Source organism: Orbicella franksi, chromosome 8, assembly GCF_964199315.1.
Source record: "Orbicella franksi chromosome 8, jaOrbFran1.1, whole genome shotgun sequence".
Lineage (NCBI taxonomy): Eukaryota > Metazoa > Cnidaria > Anthozoa > Scleractinia > Merulinidae > Orbicella > Orbicella franksi.
Genome location: NC_138152.1, coordinates 736765 through 749193, shown reverse-complemented (window position 1 = coordinate 749193; position 12429 = coordinate 736765). Strand labels below are relative to the sequence as shown.

General features: G+C 38.2%; 1 protein-coding gene across 1 annotated transcript in view; it reads right to left on the bottom strand.

Moving 5' to 3' along the window:
• Nucleotides 1-12429, bottom strand: part of LOC145496232 (uncharacterized) — a 448310-nt gene that overhangs the window by 298151 nt on the left and 137730 nt on the right. The window lies entirely within an intron of this gene.

Here is a 12429-nt window from a genome sequence, read left to right as displayed (position 1 = left end):
AATATTACAGATGAGTATAATTTCCAGAGGTAAATTTGATAATTAAATATTCTGATTGATCCTAATTGTGGCTTATTGAACTACAGATTTAACTGGGCCACATGTAGGTGGTGGATATGACATTTTTAAACATTGCTACTAAGCTACGCAATGTTAAACATCTAGGCAAGTGAACATGATAGACATTTGATAAATGCAGTACACATGTGTTTCCTTTTTAATTTCTTTACTTTAGAGCTTTAAAACTCAGACTGAGACAATTTGTGCCCAGTTTGTGTCGGGCTCAGCTCATTTCATTAAGCTGCCTGCATCTTGTATTGCTAATAAGTATAGTCATTTTTCACCTGAGAGCTAAATTAACTCTCCTTACACACTTAAAGTTAGCTATATTCCAGGTGCAGCTATCATAAAATGTACAGCAAGCCATGCAGTATGTGAGAAGATAAATGTTTCTGATCACAAAGGGAACTCGATTCAAATTAAATGATTCTTGATAACTTGTTTAATTTTTACTAGAAATTTAAACCACAAATCAAAGACAGCCTTAATGGGGTTAACCGATAGCCGCAAAACAGGCCAAAACAATAAGCGGGTAGGAGTAAAAATTATGAAATTTTAACTGCTAGAGTAAAAAATATTACTAACGTAACCCAGTCGTGGCACATGATGAACAATCGAAATTTTTCATATTCCTCCCAGAGATAGATAGATAGACAATCTTTGTTTATCCACGGTACAAAATTCGTCAGCTTTAAAAATACCTATAAAAATACCTAATACTAAGATAATGAGAAATGATTAAATAAAAAGCTGCTTTCCACAAATGCCGTGCCTTACAGTTTTTCTTTGAGTAGTCGTTTGAATTGCCCAAGGGACTCCACTTCCCTTAAGTTACAAGGAAGACTGTTCCAGAGAATGGCACCACTATAGCTAAAGCTATTTTTGTAATAGTCTGTGCACGATAATGGAACATTGAGTCCCTTAGATCATATGCGATTTCCTGCCTTTCAAATTTAGTTTGGAGCTAGCCCGTGCAGAGACCTGTAAACCATCGTAGCTCTTTGAATTTGCTGCTGGCAAGCTAGATTTTTCTACCCTAGAAGTTTGAACAGGTGACCAGCGTCTATGTCATAGTTTTGAGTGGGTCAAAATGCGGGCTAGTCTATATTGTAGCTTTTGTACCTTATTCCATAAAGTTATCCCACAGTTTCCGCAGACAATATTGCAATAATCAAAGTGTGGCTGTATCAAAGCTTGGTATATTAGATGTAAGGTCGCCTGAGGGACAAGGTGCCTTATTCCTTTTAATGCCTGCAATACCAGAAGCGACTTTCTTAGATACTTTCTCGATATGGCTACTCCAATCGAGGCTGTCATCAATGGTCACTTCAAGTGATTTTGCGGTAGTGACCTGGCTAACTTGAAAGTCATTAATTGCAAGCTTTGGGGATTCTGTGAGAGTACTTAGGCTCTGCCTAGATCCGATAAGCATGAATTCAGTTTTAGTCATATTTAGAGTGAGTTTGTTTGCTCTCAGCCAATTGTGGACATTTTCTAAATCTTGATTTAGGCGCAACTGAATATTGTCTGCATTATCACCTGCATAAGGTGGGTGTCATCAGCATACATCCTTGGCTCACAATTTGATAGACAATTTGGAAGATCAGTGATGTATAATTGTGGCCCTAAAATGGTCCCCTGGGGAACACCACAACTTAATGAACAGCTTTTAGAGAGCGACCTGTTGATGGAGCACATTTGAGTACGATTCTCTAAATATGACTTAAACCATTGGTGCGTGTTACCATATATGCCGTAATTTTTAAATTTTGATAAAAGGATCTTCTGGTCAACTGTGTCGAAGGCCTTTTTTAGATCTAAGAAAACAGCGGCATTGATTTTTCCGCAGTCAATGTTGTATGCTCGAGTCTCTGTGGCCTCAAGGGGAACCATGACAGTTGAGTGAATAGCGTGAAAGCCCAATTGATATTCACAGATGATATTGTGCTCTTTTAGGTAGGCATATAATTGATCATGGACGATCCTTTCAAAGACCTTGGCTATAACTGAGATCACCGAAATTGGATGATGATTATTTAGATTGTTCCGATCGCCTTGTTTAAAAAGTGGGGTGACCTTTGCGCATTTCCAATCATCCGGAAATATGCCTTGACTTATTGACTGGTTGAAAATATCACGGATAGGGATGCAAATCAGATCTGCACATTCCCGAATGAGCCTAGCAGATATCTTGTCAAGGCCAGCTGCCTTTGACTTATTCAGATGATTCAGAAGTGAGAGAACTTTATTTACACTGGTCGGACAGAGCTGAAACCGTTTATCTGTGCCAGTGAAGTATTTCTGATAGCCATCACTATTTGAAGAATCAATATTGCTGGCAAGTTAAGGGCCGATAGTGGCAAAGTGATTATTAAATTGGTTCAACCAGATAGCCCATGGTAAGCATAGAAACGTGGTGGGATTTTTTTCTTGAAACATTGTTTTAAGCCTGTCAAAAAATCACAAATTCCCACGGTCCAATGTTTATAGAGTGACTGGTCCATACAGAAACAGCTAGTTTTCTTTTCCTCCAACCTTAATGTTTCCTTTGTTTTTGTCCTGGGGATCATAAAGATTCTCAGAAAAACAAATCTCCTTCTCTCTGGACCAGTAATTAAGTTTAAAATGCTCACCTGCTCTTGGGCAATAATGTGGTAAACATAGCAACGTGGTGGGATTTTTTTCTTGAAACATTGTCAAAAAATCTTACATTCCAATGGTGCCACGTCTGGTCAAAAACACGCGAAACTTTAGTGACTCATACCCTATCATAAACTTCGCTTTTTTCAATCTGGAACATGACTTTTCTGTCACAGTTTAAGTCCAAACACCGAGGAAACCAAATGCAAGAAGACATTTTCATGTTGCTTTTGATAATCTGGTCACAGGTTCCTGCCTATTGTTTTCCTTTCTAGCAGGTTGGTGTTGTGATTATCATGATTTTGAGAGCGTCATTACTCAGAGCTGATGAAAAGCCCGAAAATAAGTTTTGTATCATGTTTTACACTGACATTACTTCTTTTGAAATGTCAGAATTTTAGGTGTTTTGGTGTTTTACTGGGTAGCAAATTTGTCGAGTGAAAAAGTGTGCATAATTAAGAATTTTGAGGAAGTGAATTTTAGTGATTTTAAGCGGCTCGTCGTGAGCTTGAAAATTAACCCACAGAAGTATAGCTGGCGTCAAAAGACTTGTAAACCCCTCATCAATGCATTCCTAGGCTTAAACTGGAGTGTTATTGTGATGCAGATTGAAGAAAGCGAAGTTTATGATAGGGTATGAGTCACTAAAATTTTGCGTCTTTTTGACCAGACGTGGGACCGTCGGAATTTGTGATTTTTTGGCGGGTATAAAAACTATTTCAAGAAAAATAAACCCATTACATTTCTATGCTTACCATAGGCTCTCTCTATCTCTGGGCGAAACGTGAAAACTTTTGATTTTTCATCATGTGCCACATATTTTTGATATGGCTCGGTCTTAGTGGACATTCCCTCTTAATAGATAATGATGATAGTGAAAACTCGAGATGAGACAGACCAGATGATATTTGAAATGTAAACTGCCTTTCCTTCTAGTCAAATCCATTCTAAAAGGTTCAAACAGACCTAGGAACATAGGTAAATAATGGTGCATATATTTTGTAAATGATTATGTTATTGCTCATATAGTGTTCACGTCCCCTGTGCTTTGGGCGAGCGAGAAGATTTTCATGAACGCAAATCAAATGGGAGCTTTATAGCTGGATACAGGCCAAAATTTAAGCTTGTTCTTTTGTCTTTAAGCCGTGATGCGTTGAATAAAATCCCAACTTGCGGTGTTGCGGGGATCTCAAACCCTTCAATGTGCGATGTTTGTATTTTTTTTCCCACGGTGGTCAGTGAAATAAATGTATTTGCCGTGCTCTGGTTTCTAGTATTACCTTTCTCAGACCTAAATTTAGCGGTGTCTCCTACTAAAGTGGACAAGCTCAAGGCTGAAGTTCAACGTTAAGAGTGCCTACCATATTGTTCCAGTCCACCCAGAAGACCGCTTTCTCCTGGGGATGCAGTGGCGGGGATATTTTTTCATAGACTTAGTAATTAAATTCGGCCTATGGTCTTCACCCTTCATTTTTACAGCACTCGCAGATTTACTAGAGTGAGCTTTAAGACATAACTACAATATGGAATTTGTTTAACATTATTTGGATGACTTCCATATGCTGGGTCCCCCTAATTCTTCACTGAGTGAATGCCATGTTACAGCTTGCGTCAAGCTGTTTGCTGACTAGCGTGTACCTTACACCCAGACAAACTTGAAGGTCCTTATACGGTCCTGAAAGTCCTTGGCATTGAATTAGACTCTGTCTTGCTTCAGGCCCGGATACCAAAAGAAAAGTTCGATCATATATCAAGTCTATTGACTGAGTGGTCGCTTAAAAGGCACTGCAAGTGCAAAGAATTGGGAGTCACTTATTGGTAACCTGCATCACGCCTGTAGGGTGGTGACTCAGGGGTGTACTTTCCTGTGCTAGATGATCAAGTTGTTTTCTGCTTCCAGAAAAGAAAACCATCCTATTCAGCTCAACAAGGAATTTCATTTGAATCCCAGCTGGTGGCTGGACCTCTTTCGCTCCTGGAATAGCTCCAGCCTCCTCCCTTCTCCTCAGTGGGCTCCACTGCCAGATTTTCAGGTGTCGTCGGACCTGGCTGGTACTCTCGGCTACGAGGCCATCTTCAAGTGTGCCTAGTTTTCAGGTGCGTGCACCCCTACATGAATGCCCAGATTGATGGCTTACAAAGAGCTGTTTGTCGTGGTGATCGTGGCTTCACTTTGGGGTTCCCAGTAGTCCTTCAGAATTCTACTCTGACATTAGGGTGAAAATGCAAACATTGCACACCAAAGGGTTTGAGATCACCGTAACACAACAAGTTGGGATTTTATTCAACGCATCACCGCTTAAAAAACAAAAGAACTAGCGTAAGTCTTGGCCTGAAGGCAGCTGTAAAGCTCCCATTTCATTTAGGTTCATGAAAATCTTCTCACTCGCCCAAAGCACAGGGGACCCGAACTCTGTATCAACAATAACATAATCATTTACAAAATATATGCATTGTTATTTACCTGCGTTCCTAGGTCTGTTTGAGCTGTTTAGAATAGATTTGACTGAAAGCAAAGGCGGTTTACATTTCAAATATCATCTTGTCTGCTGCTTTGTAAATGCAACAATCCAATTTCGTCTTGAGTTCTCACTATCCTCATTAACTAATAACTCTTGGGGGAAGAGATTCCCAGTTTTCATAAAATCCTGGACAGGACCGGTGACTATATAAGATTATGCAATAATATTGCATAATCTCAGAATGAAGTTCATGAGCACTTTCCATTGAACCAAAACTCCCAAAATTTTTGAAAAGGGGGCAAATGGTACAGAAATTTCCTCGGAAAAGTTCTAGAAAATCCGGAAAGCGAACAATTCGACCGAAAATTCTGGAAATTCAAGGATGAAAATCAAATGGAACAGAAATTTCTAGGAAAAAAGCTTTCAAAATTTGGGTATACCTCAGGAGGTTGTCCCTATTTTTTGGAAATAATGTCAATCTTCATTTATTTTTGTTTTTATTGAGCGGTAGTTCTTTTTGTCAGGATCACAGCGAGTTGGACTTCCCACACAAAGATGAGGGCGACGCATATTTGCAAATGGACTTTACTTTAGAATCTTGCCACTTGGTTATCGATAAATACTAGCTACAGCTAAAATCATCAAGAAAGCGTTTAATTCCAATAAAACAGAGCTATGTCCCCATGGTGTACTTGTTTGTTTTGAAAAGGTTAGCTAAGAAATGTACAGAGATTTATAACATGTGGAAAGCCATTTTAACACTTATCAAACCCTTTGATTTGTGACATTTTTGTTGCTGTTGTGGTTTGTATAAGGTCCCTGCCATTGTGATGTATAAAACGTCAGCTGTCGACATGCAACATATAAGTGTTCTGCTTGTTTCTATATTTGCGACTTAAACTTCAAAGTTACTGAAAAATTCCAAATGAACTAAAGTGTGTCTTATCAGTTTCCGCTCTGGTGCAGTCAGCTGCAAAATTCTGTTCCATTTGACCCAGGAAATATCCAGAAATTCACACCAGAGTGGAAAACGCCCTGTACCCTGTACCCTAGTGAGGTATTTGTTCAAATTCTAGGACCCTTTTTCCTGGAATTTTAGGAATTTTGGTTGAATAGTTTTCAATGTTTCTGAAATTCAACAATTTCCGGATTTTCTGGAACTTTTGCCTGGAAATTTCTGTACCATTTGTCTCTGTTTCGGAAATTTAGGAACTTTGGTTGCATGGAAAGCACCCCAGAGTTTCTCAAGTGAATAGTTTTTTCACGTCAGCACTACACTTACTCTAATTGGTTAAAATCCATCGGATGACGAGGCAAGAAGCAATCTGCTATAGGGCTGATAATGCATTAGCAGCCCGCTGTCGGTCATTTGTGGCCCACTGAGCATGTGTTTCCAAGAGGCCGAGTTTCTATTTGGCTGCATATATTGATAATAATAATCATGTGGTTTTTCTCGAATTTCAGCTTTTTGAAAAACTCACTTGTGCAAATTAAATCCAAACTAAACTCAAAATCATCTGATTATCTATACAAACAGTATAATTTACATTTCAAGGCTGTTGCTTTTGACCTGATTAGAAACTCCAGTGTCGCTAAATCCGGAATCCAAGGTTAACTAATTGACTCTACATCGATTTGACTGAGTGCTTACACACTGGTGATTTAAGCCCCTTAAAAAGCTAAGTACGTCTAAGTACGTACACTAGCTTTGCTTTGTTTTTCACCAAACTTTTCTCGTACCCTTGAATTCCTGTCTTGATCATTTCAGTTTTAAAAAATTCAACAAAATGTCACATTCACATGATCTATGAAGTTTTAAAATGTCATATCACAAATAACATCATTTGAGCAGGTATGACCAACATAATAAATAGTTTTTGATTTATAGAAGTTAAAAGATATTTCAGGTGTCCTCCCAGAACTTAGTATCCCTACAAATTGCATCATTTTGAAGTGTTTGTTTTTGCTTTTAAAACAATAATTTGATCTCTTGAATAAGCGATAACATCACTTTTTGTGATGACAAAATGTGTTTTTCCTACTTACAAAGGCATGAAAAGCTTTGATTCATATATATTTTTTAACTATTCCCGTTCTGCTCATCCAAGGCAATCAATCTGCAACAATAGTGGAGTTGGCTAATTCGAAAACAACTTAAATTTCAAAATTTTTTTAGGAGGGGGGGTCACTAGTTTTGGCTTGCAAATTCTTTGAAACTTTAAAAATGGTCATATCTCCTTTAATATTAGAGATATCAATATACAGTTTTCAGTTTTCGACTACTCTTGTTTCTAGCTTTAAACAACAGTAAAAAATAGGTCTGCAATGCGAACTTGTGTGGGATTTCAGTCAAATAAAAGTTGATGCACTATGGATAAATGAGAGAAATTGTATCTTTGCAGTGAATATTTATACATTTTGACAGGTTGTAGTGATGAATGTCTGGTAAAGATATCGTAGAGTCCTGGTTGTAAGACCCCAAGCTGCAGACGAAAAAACGGTTACAGGAGAAACATGTTTGGACTTCAATTTCCGGGAAATTTGCTCTCTTATGGTGCGGTTACACGGGGCTCTTTTCAACTGTGGTAAAAGACCCTTTTGCGACGGGGAAACTGCATTTGGTGAGTATAACCAATACTTCGGGAGGTGAATTTCCCCGTGGTTAATACCCATGGATACATCAAAAAGATAACATGCAGTGCTCTTGACATTTAATGTGGTAAGTTGCAATGGTGTTTTGATGTCCAAGGTATGAGGGCAAATCACGATTTTCCGTTTGACATTTAAAATATGTAACCGAAAAAGAAAAATGGTTTTCCCCCATGTAAATTAGCTTTTGGGCTTAAACATGACCAGTAAATGTGAAAATGTTTAGCATGAAGTTTGAAGGCAAATCCAGATATTTTAGTCCTATTAAGAGGCCCTGCGCCTAAGAAACGACCGATGATTTCCGGCTAAACAATAAAATCGGCCAATTTTTATCTCCCAAGTAGAGGTTACCGAATACTATTTAAAAATGAATTTCTTTTGTTTCAGTTTCCCTTTAAACCAAAAATATCGAGCCGCAAACTATTTCTGTCTGATAGCAGCAAAATCAGGCCAAAAATAAGCCCCCGCAAAAGACTGTTCAGAAATTACTATCGCAATGCAAAATAATGAGGAAACTACACAGTGTTGAAGAAAAAGGCCTTTTAATGCAATGCCATTCGATAAACATCAAAAAACTGCCGAAGCAATTAAAAAATAAAGTTTCAAATGTTGCATACTAAATTGGATGAAGCGTTAGTGATGAATTAGACATTGGAGTGATACAAATCACGTTTCTGGAAAAACATTTTTTGGCCAAAGTATATTGACCTTGTACAAAGCGTTCAAAGTTACCGTGTTTACCGTTATCCTGCTACTTCAGCGAAACACTTCTCTTTTGCCAATACGGCCGTGGATAGCGTGTTAAACGCCACTTTAAACCTCGCTAGGCATTCAAAGACCATCCTGAGTAGAAGGACGTAGAATTGAAAGATACAGGAAGATGAAAAATCCGCAGAAAAAGAAAATAACTCAAAATTACCATCTAACAAAAGTTGAATCTGGAAAATGTCGTCGCGTGACAGCGGCTATTGATGTCATTTGTACAAATAGCGGCGGAATCCAAACAAATGCACAAAAAGGGAAACAATTTTTCCCAGCCAGAAAACGTTTAGTGGAACAATTTTATGTTATTTTTCACAAATGATGGTCACTCAAAAAGAAAAACTTCCCTAACCGCCAGACCATTTTGGCCGCAGCGTGATCTGATTTATGGGGTCACGACTGGATCCCTACCTGCTGACCGCCCGACTAACACAGCGGTCAAAAGTCTGCGCATGTGCAAGCAATGGAGCAACTAAAAGGCGGTCAAAATATTTTCATGACATTGTTCTTTTCGTGGGTCATCGGCATCCTATAAATGACATTTTCCTCATTATTTATATATTTGCTTATGTTTTAGCCTGTACAACAAGAGCTAACAGAAATAAGAGTTAAAAATTGTGCTACCTTCTGCTTGTTGCAGTTCTTTTTTTCCGTGGTATGTATTTTCCGTGCTCCTTGAATTTTTTGTCCGCCTACACTTTGCATTTAGTGCACCAGTTTTTTCCAGGTTTGTAGTTTAGAAAAGATTTTCCCACTTGGTCAAAGACCTGGTACAGGCAGTTTGGGATCGGTATTTTGGCCAGCTATGCCCCCATGACGATGGACATGTACATCGTTTGTCGTTTCGATTCATCTCATTCCTGTGCTTCAGACAAATCCTGGATCCAGATGAAATCCCCCCAGTCCTTGCCAAAATTTTTCCAGCTCGTCTGAGCAAGGCTGAATCACTGCAATTGTCTTTTTCTTCTTCCATTTGTCCTTCTTTTACACACCGTTTGTCATCGGTTTCCGGCATCATGCATCATCGTATGATTAATAAAAACAAATGACAATATACTATGCCGTCGGTTCGTAGCATGACACAGGTTTTCAAGACTTATAAACTTTTTTGGTAAAGCTCAAAACAAAATGGTAAATCAGCAGAATACCGGTAACTCAATAAACTTTGTGTCTGAAAAGTCTTAAGTTTTCCTTTTACCCACTTTTCCTTTCACAGCTTTCTATGAACTTTTCAATTTTTTTTCGTAAATTTTGCGTGACACTGGTTGTTTCCCATGTTTTCCTTTAGATTTTTGTGTGGGAAATTGGAGCGTGGCTGCCAAAAATGTACCCATTTGCGCATGCCCGGCGTTTGACCGCTGTGTTCTTGCGACTTGACATGACAAATGACATCAATGGCCGCTGTCACACGGTAACTTTGAACGCTTTGTACAAGGTCAATATACTCCAGAAACGTGATGTGCATCCCTCTAATGTCTAATTCATCACTGTGATTGCTTTCAACAGCATTGGACTTTTGAGAAATAATTATTTTAAAATCAGCTCCAATGCTCCGTCCAATTTAGTATGCAACATTCGAAACTTTATTTTTTAATCGCTTTGGCAGTTTTTTGATGTTTATCGAATGGCATTGCATTAAAAGGCTTTTTTCTTCAACACTGTAGTTTTCTCATTTTGCATTGCGATAGTAATTTCTGAACAGTCTTTTGCGGGGGCTTATTTTCAGCCTGATTTTGCTGCTATCAGACGGAAAAAGTTTGCGGCTCGATATTTTTGGTTTAAAGCGAAACTGAAACAAAAGAAATTCATTTTTAAATAGTATTCGGTAACCTCTACTTGGGAGATAAAAGTTGGCCGATTTTATTGTTTAGCTGGAAATCATCGGTCATTTCTTAGGCGCAGGGCCTCTTGAACGTGTCAGTATATGGAAACTGCACCGTCATGCAACGTATCAACAAATCATGGTTTATTGAGGGAACCTCAACTTGCTAACCGTAAATACACAGGAAAATACTGGACTTTGTCATTGTGTTATATCTGTACGTAAAACTTCGGTTGCTGATATAAAAATGCTGGTTTTAGCAATAGATGGGGATTGAAAGCAATGAAATCATTCAAGTGTAAATTTTTCACCGACAGTTGCAAACTGTGCGGCGCGAGATTGTTTACTAGAATTTTATTTTCCGCAGAAATTGTTGGGATTTTCAGCTGATCGAAGCAATTTCAATGTGACATAATTTAAACATGTAACTGCAGACAGTTCTGTCCGAGAACTGGAACATTTTGCATGATTGTTCCTTATTCATCCAAGAATTTCGTGGACGGCATGCAAACAAAGCGAATGTTTACCCACCTCACAATATATGGTGCGTCAAAAATAAATTCAGCAGCGAGTGTCTCAAACACTAAGACCTAAGACTCCCTCCAAATCTCAAAAAAAGTCAAAATTCGCCAAAAGACAACAGCCAATAAAAGTAATCACACTAATGGTCGCTGCACAAAAACACAACCCCAGGGTCCTCCTTCTTGCTAGTGGAACCCAGTCTACATGCCAAGTAGAAACCACATGACAAACACTTTTCTCTCATACACAAATAAAGGTATAAATGTTGCTGGCGCTAACAAAGTGTGGGAAATCCCACACAAAAATGTTGGAATTTACAAGTTTACAGTTTAGAGTATCATATGACTTCATCATTGGTGACGTCATCATCTGATATATGCAATAATTTTATTGTGAAAAAAATTGGACTTCTGTCCTTTATTTACTTTTCAAGTCTGGTGACGGTATGTTAAGTTTATTTGAAATTATGCTAATTTAAGCGTTTCATGGGACTTAAATCCCCACACAAAATTCATATTAACAGAGCGGTTCAAAACAACAAAGTAGTTTCTTGCCTGTATATATTTGTTACTATTCGTTTGCGTCCCAACAGCTGGTTTACCTCCAGTCAGTTGGGATTCTTAACAATATTTATGTTATAATAATTTGAATTATTTATTTCAGTTATTTGCTAGGACTCTTTAGCCTTTGTGCTATAAACAGAGCCGAGGGTAAATGAAGGTTATTTTATTTACTTATTTATTTACTCCACACTCTGTATTCCATGATCTATTCTACAGACTGCAACAGCAGGTGCTTAAATTTGAGCTGTTAATTGAGAGCATTGTTACCTTCCTTCAATTGTTTGGAGTCCTGAATAAATCTTTTCAGGTCTTTATTCTCCTGAATCACCTATACAAAAATAGTAGGATTGATTGTTTACATAATCCCTTCTTGAACATTCTATCACAGGTCTATCAAAACCTAACTATTGACTGAGTTTTAGGCTGGCGTCAATCATGATTATGACAATAACCAACCTTGAAAAAAGAACGAATTCTACCAATTACAGCCCACAGATGTGACCTTTTGAATTTCTGTTTCCTGACAGGTCTGCTAAGATGATCGACTGAGACCAGGCATAAAACCATCGAGTTCGCCTGTAACTGAAAGGCGCAGTAGTTAACAATGCTAGGTGAAAGATAGTGGAATTCAGAGCTACCTCATTTACGTTATTCACCCTGTGCCTTAAGATAGAGAAGATATTAGCACCGTCGCCTCTATGTTAATCTTTTACAAAATCTGACAGTCACCATTTACCTAGTTGATAATCTTTTTAAGCCAAGCAGCAATATAATGTTTTGCATTTAAAACATAAAAGAAGAAATGTAACTCGCAAACTTACAGCGAATAACTGGTTGTCCTTGACTTCCAGCTGTTTTTGTAGTCGTTTGACGACAAGCTCTAACTCCTCTTTTTGTACTCTCTTTATTGCCACGTCTTTTTCCATTTTCTCTGCACGACGTTGGATTT